Below are 8330 nucleotides of genomic sequence, written 5' to 3' on the forward strand. Positions count from 1 at the left end.
CAAGTAGAATCAATTATTTTATTTGTAAATTAATACAGAACCTAAAAATAAAAGTAAAAAAATTAAATGACCGAGGAATGGGATCAATTTATGTAATTTTGCCAAATAAATATTATTCGTTGAGAACCTACTAAGAGATTAGAACACAGCCGCTGAGAAACAAATAAAAGCTTGCCAAGTTTTATATAACCGAAGTTTGACTACTGTAGCAGCTAGCAATCCATCGTGATCCTAACTATACTTGTATTTGCATTCATTATTACTGGAAAGTGGTAAAGAACCAAACACTGTGTCTAGGAACCAAAATAACACTCGACCCGAAAACCAACACTTGGACCTGAAGAAAGTAACCCTTGTCATTTCTCAGGTTTATTTCACAACGCCACTGGGTTACTACTTGGAGTCCTAAACCGAACTACACCCCAATGGCCTAGAAACAGAAGGAACACACCCAGTCCCGCCTCTTGACACTGATACTTCACTTTAATGAGCCACCACCGCTGTCACTCAAGATGCTTTGCACTCTCATTGGTCCCAAACTCTTGCTGGTCGGCCAGTTTCGGCCAACTGGCAAGCACTGGTTGTCTTTATTTTCAAGAAAAGTGAAGGTGAACAGGGAAAGGGCAAGAGATCTGAAATATTTAGATTGACTCCTGTACCTGAGCGACCTGCGATCTCCACCGCCGCCGCGACGAATCGGCCTCTGGGCGGGGGCTTTTAGCCAAAAAGAAAATAGCTCAGCCGGGAACTGGTGCCCAGGCCATGGAGAAGCCGGTTCAAACTTTACTTGTCCACACCGGTGGAGGTGACCGCAATGAGAATACCAGAAACAGCACTACGACCCTCAGAACTCAGGGCACCTCCAGCTGCAGGAGCCAGAAATGCCGACTGCCCTAGTTTTGACGTTTCCTATTGTTGCCGGAAGTGACGTTAGGCTCCAACTCTTAACTGAGACTCATTTTTATTTCCGTTGTTTACAATTCGCTATAGATTCCTTGTTTCTCACTTCGCAGCACGAGCCCCTCTGACCATCAAGATCAGAAAAACTTCTCAGCTGCAAGTTAGAATTGGACTGGCCATTGAGAAGGCTCTCAGCAGAGTCGCTTTTCACAGGAGTCTTGACGAACGCGGTGTGGAATCTGCAGCGAGGAATCCTGGAGCGCAGAGAAGCCCGCAGCTTTGAAGGTCTTACCGCGGTGCGTGGCGGGCAGGAACCCACAATTCCAGATACAAACGGTCGGCGCGACAAGCGTGTCTGGGCGCAGGCGCTTGGCTGTAGCAACTTGTCGCGGGAGGCTGGACTCTGGTGATTGTCAATGGTTGCATACGCTCCCTCCTCCTGTCCCTGTGGTGCTGGGCCTTTGAAACCGGCTTCTTTGCTGGTGGCTGCTGGGTGAGCCCCGAGGAGACGGCAAGGCTGCGCTCTGTATTGGGCAGAGGTCGCCTCTCTCCGCCGCCCTTATAGAGACCCTGGGCGGGGACGAATGACTGGGTTCGCCTTTTCATTCTTTTAAATCAAGTGGCGGGAGGGGAGCTTTACTCATATACCCAACTAGTGTAAGCTTTTAGTCAACGAAGTGGGAAGTATCCTGGCAGCTCATCCTGTCAGAATTAGGTTGTGACTTAGGGTTGGAAAGTTACAGGCTTACTGATTGCTATTGGATCCTCTGGGGTGAGGATACATCCGGCTCCTGACAGCAGTTCGTGTTTTCCTTTTTTGCATTTCCCCAGCTTTTCAAATATTTCTCTACCTTTATTGAAGGCTACAGATTTTTCCCTCACTATAATAAGTTAGTCTTGAAATTGTTACTCTCTTTTACTCTGGAATTATGGCGCTTCCCCCCCGCCCCAAATTATCTGCAGACCTTTTAATTGTGTATGTGAACACAGCAGTCCCACTGAACTCTTTACTTGTCCCTTACTCCTCCCCACTCCCACCCAGCTTTCTCAGTGCTTTGCCTTTCTGTGACCTCCCTCCTATCGCTTAGAGAATTATTTCCCTAGTATCTTTTGTAGTTTCATAAACTTTTTTTCTCATCTTTTCTGTTTTTGATACGCGTTTTTAGATAATATCGCGCGTTATGTGCTATGTCACAAACTCTTAGCCATTGACTATTAACAAAGTCAGTGTAGTTGCTTCATTCTAAACAAAAATCACTCTGGTCCAGTGACATTGTATTGGGAGGCACTGTTTTAATGACCTCTAACAACGAGATTGAGAGATGTTGAAAATCTTAAACTGCTAGAGTACACCATTTTCACAACCTCTCCCACAAGTTCAGTTGCGCAGATCTGACTCGTAGACAAGGAAAGAAGCTAAAAAGGGATATTGAGAGCTTTATTATTGAATCTATGCTGCAAGCTGAGTGGTATCTCCTTTTTTCCTCAGTTTTCCTTTGATCAGTGCTGTAAGTTGAAAATGTTAAATTTTAAAAGTATTTTCATTAATGAAAGTAAGGTGTTAAAATGTACATAATAGATTGGCTTCTTTTAATGTCTTGTTTTTAGGACTTTTGAATTTTATAATAGACTTAGTAAAACCCTTTAAGAGAATGTAGAGCAGTAGCTGTAATTTTATTCTGTAATAATCCCAATTTTAAATCCCTTTATTTTTCTGTCTCCTATCACTTACCTCCTTCACAAGCTCTACTTGTATTACTCTTCAAAATATTTATTCTGCTGGTACTGAAGACAGACACTTTGTTGTCAGAAATTTCATTACCAGAGGTAAAAATCATGTAAGAGACACTGAAATGTTTTCCAAGATGTCAGAAAAAGGAAAGGTGAGAAAATATCATAAAGTGTTGCATAAAACAAAATTACTTGCACTGGGAAAATGGAATATTCATCTGGAAGGACTAAAGGAAGTCTGGAAAGACATAGAATTTACGTTAAAGTTACACAGTGTCATAATGAGAAGAAGGTATCCCTAGAAGAATTGTGTTAAAATAGATGGGTCTGGAACCTGAAAGAAGCTCAGACCTACTATATTGGCCAGTGGCAAAATCCAAGAATACATTTTTTGCAGTTAAGGCCAGAGTAGTCCTCACTTTGTGTTTTTCAGGAAAGTCAAGGCTGATCTTGGGAAATCTCTTTTAGACTTCCGTGTGTCCATCCACCCTCAGTCATCCTAAAGGATACTAAAGAGGATTTACCTTCTTAGCCAGTGTTTTGTATAATGTGATTTCAGGATGACTCTCTTTTTTCTAGTTAGCTCCCATTTGACAGTACCTAAAATTATCTCCGACTAAAAATGTAAATGTTTAGTTGAAGTAATTGATTGGCTGAAAAATAGTGACTAAAATGTGCATGCACAAGTCTATAAAAGTATATTCAATAAGCTCTTCCCTACCATGTTGATAAAGGAGAACTGACTAGAAACAGAAAGGTTCATAAAGAGAGGGAGCAGTTGCTCTACCCTGGGGAAATAGCTATGGAAATAAGTGGCTAGGGGCTTAAAGTAGGAAGCTTACTAAATTTAGGATTTTGTAAATTGCTAGCCTTTTTACCTGTCCTTATTTAAAGATAGAGAAAAGGTGTGTAAAGGGATGATTTGTATCCTGGACAGCTGGGGAATGTGAATTGAAGGAAAACGCTAACCCAGCTTCACCTGATTTATGAATTGTTCTGTTTTCATTTTATGTAATGCCTTCATTTTAAAGGAGCTTCATTTTCAAAGGGTTCATTACTCAAGGTATTGTTATGTATTACTTTTCTTCTATGAAGTGTCCATGGACAGTTGTGGTAGATGTTTTTATGTAACTTATTGAGTTTCACCTTACTGGCTGACTAGACTTTTATAGTTCAGAAGCCTATCTCCTTCTAGCAAAGGTTCTTAATCGTTTATATACCTACTTATGCCTCTTCTTTGGGAAAAATCTCCTTTGAAAATCTAATGAAAGCCCCACTCCATGCAAGAAATTTAGTCATTTAGAAATAAACTCCATGCTATTACTTTTGGGGTAGTTTTTAAAAAATGAATCATTTTGTTTAAAGTCTCAGTTCGTTCAAATCTTTTGGTTCGCGTATATGTTTTTCTGTTGTGTACATTCTTCAGAGTCATATTCCTGTTTCATAGGCCCTATGTATGTCAGCTTTTAGTAGGTATCGCCAAAAAGTTTTCCAAAATAATTGTACCAATTTACTCTTTCTGTGAAAAGCGTAGATATTTTGAATTTCTTGCCCTTTTTTCCCTGTTCACCTTTTCTACTTGGCCAACCAGCAGGAGTTTGGGACCGATGACTGCAAAACATCTTGAGTGACAATGGTGGTTGCTTTAAATTAAAGTGAAGAATCAACATCAAGAGTGGGAATGAGTGTATTCCTTCTGCTTCTAGGCCATTGGGATATAGGTCGTTTTGGGACCCCAGGTAGTAACCCAGCTCATTCTGAAATAAAGCTGAGAAATTACAAGGGTGAGTGTTGCTTTTCAGGTAGAGTGCTATTTTGGTCCCTAGGCACAGATTTTGGTTCTTTATTATGATAAGTACGAAGAAGGAAAAGAACTGGGTCTATTAGAGAAAATTAATGAGGAGGATTAATTAGTTTGGGATCTAAGACTTATTTGAGGTTGTGACATTTAAGCAGGATGCTGAGGGCTATTAGCCAGATGGAGAATGGGAGAGGGAAGGAGTTGCTCTGTATCTTTTCAAGCTTGAAAAAATGGCATATGCAAAGGTTTTGAAGAGCTTGAGATATCACCAAACATCCTTGTCCAGGTCCAGGAAATTTATCCCGGATACCATTTCTGTTATTTGTTGCTTTCCATAATATTTTAAGTTAACTAAATCACACACATTCTATTTTTCATCATTACTTGGTAGATGGAATGTTTTGACTTTCCCTTCTGGTTATGATTTACATGTAGTAACTTATTAATACACGAAGATCAAAAAGTGACGAAAATTGTTCAGAAGGTGCAATTTATTAAAGGATAATTATAATTATTTCATGCTGACAATATGTTTTCAAGTGTTTTACAGTAATTTAACCTTTCTGTTTCTATAATTTCATGAGAAGAAAGAAGATGAAATGAATTAGGTAGAGCTGGTAATAGCAGGTATAGATAAGAATGTAGTATTTAAAGGTAATTTCTGAAATTCTCTTGCATCTGCTCACTGAAGGACAAAATTCTGTGTGTGAGAAGGAAAAACTTTGGGTGAAAAGTGAAAACTTGGATTTTGTAGTCCAGGCCTTTAAGTAGATAACACACTCAGAAGGGGAAAATTTGGGTTGCTTTATATACAAAGGGACTATTTTTAGAGGTGTATGTGCAGGGATCTGGCGCTGCTTCATTTTTTAACCTGTTTATTGAGGTCTGATTGACATACAAAAAGCTATAGACATTTAATGTATACAATTTCTGTTTGGAGATAAGTAGATATGGTAAAACCATCCAACTGTTATTACTATAAGAAATCAATGCCAACACCTTGAAAAGTTTCCTTCTACCCATCTTTTTTTCACCTTTTGTGATAAGAGCACTTAACATTAGATCTAACTTCTTAGCAAAATTTTAAGAATGCAATATTGCTAGTCGCAGACACTGGGTTGTACCTCCAGATCTTGTTTATTTCGCATAACTGAAGCTTTGTACCCTTTGAACAACAGCTCCTCATTTTGTTCTCCCCAAATTCCCTTATAAACACCATTCTATTCTCTGCTTGTATTTGACTATTTTAGATTTCACATATATTGAGATAATACAATATTTGTCTTTTTGTGTTTAGCTTACTTCACTTAGCGCAACGTCCTTCAGGTTCATCCATGTTGTTGCAAATGGCAGGATTTCCTTCTTTTTTAAAGCCAAATTTGTTTATTCTCACATTTTTGTTGGGGTCCCTAAGGTTTTCTACATATAAGATCATGTCATCTGCAAACAGGTAAATCATTTTACCTCTTCTCTTTGATTTGGATGTTTTTAATTTCTTTTTCTTACCTAGTTATTCTGGCTAGAACTTAAAATACTACACTGAATAGGAGAGGCTAAAGTAGCCTCTCCTTGCCTTGTTCCTGATCTTAGGGGGAAAGCTTTCAGTTTTTTACCTTTAAGTATGTTAGCTGTGGGCTTCTCATAAATGGACTTTATTTTGTTCTTCCTTTACCTAATTTGCTATAAGGTTCTTCCATACCGAATTTATTGAAAGTTTTTATCATGAGAGAGTATCTAATTTTGTCAAGTGCTTTTTCTGCATCTGTGGAGATACCCATGTGAGTTTTATCCTTCATTCTATTAATGCAGTATATCACATTGGTTGGTTGTCATGTGTTGAACCATCCTTATACCACAAAGAAAAATCCCACTTGGTCATGGTATATGATTCTTTTAGTGTGCTGTTGTGTTTGGTTTGCTAACATTTTGTTGAGGATTTTTGCATCTATGTTCATCAAATATATTAGACTGTAGTTTTCTTGTAGTGTCTTTGTCTGGCTTTGGTGTCAGGGTGATGCAAGCCTCAGAATGTCTTTGGAACTGTTCACTCTTTTTTTTTTTTTTTTAAGATATATTTAAGAAGGTTTTGTATTAATTTTTCTTTAAATGTTTGCTAGAAGGTGTCTGGCTCTTGGCTTTTCTTTGTGGGAATTTTTGATTATTCCTTCAATCTCCTTTTTTGTTATTGTCTATTCAGGCATTCTATTTCTTCTTGATTCAGTCTTGGTAAGTTATAGTTTTCTAGGAATTCATCCATTTTTTTTAGATTGTCCAGTTTGATGGCATGTAATTGTTCATAATAGTCCCTTATGATACTTTTTATATCTGTGGGATCAGTTGGCTCCTCTTTGATTTCTGATTTTATTTGAGTCTTATAGTTTTAAAGTCTAGCCGAAGATTTGCTGATTTAGTTTGTCTTTTCAAAAGAGGAACTTTTAGTTTTGTCAATTTTTAAAATTGTTTTTCAATTTTCTATTTCATTTATTTCTGATCTAATGTTTATTATTTTCTTCCTTCTGCCAATTTTGGATTTAGTTTGTTCTTTTTCTGGTTCCTTGAGGTGTAAAGTTAGGTTGTTTATTGATACCTTTCTTTTCTTTCTTTTTTTTTTTTTTTGACAGAGTCTCGCTCTGTCACCAGGCTGGAGTGCAGTGGCACGATGATCTTGGCTCACTGCAACCTCTGCCTTCTGGGTTCAAGTGATTCTCCTGCCTTAGCCTCCCGAGTAGATGGAACTACAGGTGTGCACCACCACGCTCAGCTAAGTTTTGTATGTTTCATAGAGACGGGGTTTCACCATGTTGGCCAGGATGGTCCCTATCTCTTGACCTCATTATCCGCCTGCATCAGCCTCCCAAAGTGCTAGGATTATAGGCGTGAGCCGCCATGTCCTGCCTCTTTCTTCTTAATCCATTTATTGCTATAAACACTTCTCTTACTCTGCTTTTACTGCATCCTATATAGTTGGGTATACTGTGTTTTTATTATTGTTTGTCTTGAGATATTTTATAATTTCTGTTTTGACTTCTTCTTTGACCCAGTATTATTTCATAATGTTATTTAATTTCCCTGTATTTGTGAATTTTCCCATTTTCTTTCTATTATTGATTTCTAGTTTTATTCCATCGTGATCAAAGTCCTTAGAATGTTTTTAGTCTTCTTAAATTTGTTAGGACTTGTTTTGTGACCTAGGCTGTGATCAGTTATAGAAAATGTTTCATGTGCTCTTGAGAAGAATGATTATTTTGCTATCGTTGGGTCTTATATTCTGTATATGCATGTTAGGTCTGTTTGGTCTAAAGTGTTGTATAGTTTGCGATTTACTTGTTGGTATTCTGTCCGGATGACCAGTACATTATAGACAGTGATGTATCAAAATCTCCTTCTATATTGTATTGATATCTATTTCTTCCTTCAACTCTATCAATGTTTGCTTTTGGCGTTCTGTCTGGATGACCTGTACATTACAGAGAGTGATGTATCCAAGTCTCCTTCTATATTGTATTGATAGCTATTTCTTCCTTCAAATCTATGAGTGTTTGCTGTATATTTTAAGGTGCTTTGATGTTGGGTGCATATGTATTTTTAGTTGTTATATCTTTCTATTGAATTGACCCTTTTACTATTATATAATGCCTTCTTTGTCTCTTTTGACAGTTGTCGACTTAAAGTCTATTTTGTCTGATATAGATATAGATAGCAGCCCTGCTCTCTTTTGGTTATAGTTTGCATGGAGTATCTTTCTTAATCCCTTCACTTTTAGCCTATGTGTGTCCTTAAATGTTAGAGTCTCTTGTAGATAGCATATAGTTGGGTGGTGTTTTTATTATCCATTTCAGCCATTCCATGTCTTTTGAGAGCCCTTAATTATTAAAATTTAAAGTAATAATTTTTTTTT

At 37.7% G+C, this 8330-nt stretch overlaps 2 protein-coding genes across 4 annotated transcripts in view; one reads left to right on the forward strand and one right to left on the reverse strand.

Moving 5' to 3' along the window:
• FBXO8 (F-box protein 8) overlaps positions 1-1517 on the reverse strand; it is a 54536-nt gene extending 53019 nt beyond the window's left edge. For 2 of the 3 annotated variants that reach the window (XM_017855959.1, XM_017855958.1), the window contains exon 1: positions 660-1492. The gene's annotated coding sequence lies outside the window, so the exon portion shown is untranslated. Of the gene's footprint in view, positions 1-659 lie in introns of all 3 variants that reach the window. The other variant, XM_017855957.1, reaches the window with a different exon arrangement.
• The window catches only part of LOC108517841 (centrosomal protein of 44 kDa), a gene marked incomplete at its 3' end in the record, with an annotated part of 19738 nt that continues 12711 nt past the window's right edge, over positions 1304-8330 (forward strand). The window contains exon 1 of the mRNA XM_017855954.1: positions 1304-1393. The remainder of the gene's footprint in view (positions 1394-8330) is intronic.

This window comes from Rhinopithecus bieti, unplaced genomic scaffold, assembly GCF_001698545.2.
Source record: "Rhinopithecus bieti isolate Rb0 unplaced genomic scaffold, ASM169854v2 scaffold_41779, whole genome shotgun sequence".
Classification (NCBI taxonomy): Eukaryota; Metazoa; Chordata; class Mammalia; order Primates; family Cercopithecidae; genus Rhinopithecus; species Rhinopithecus bieti.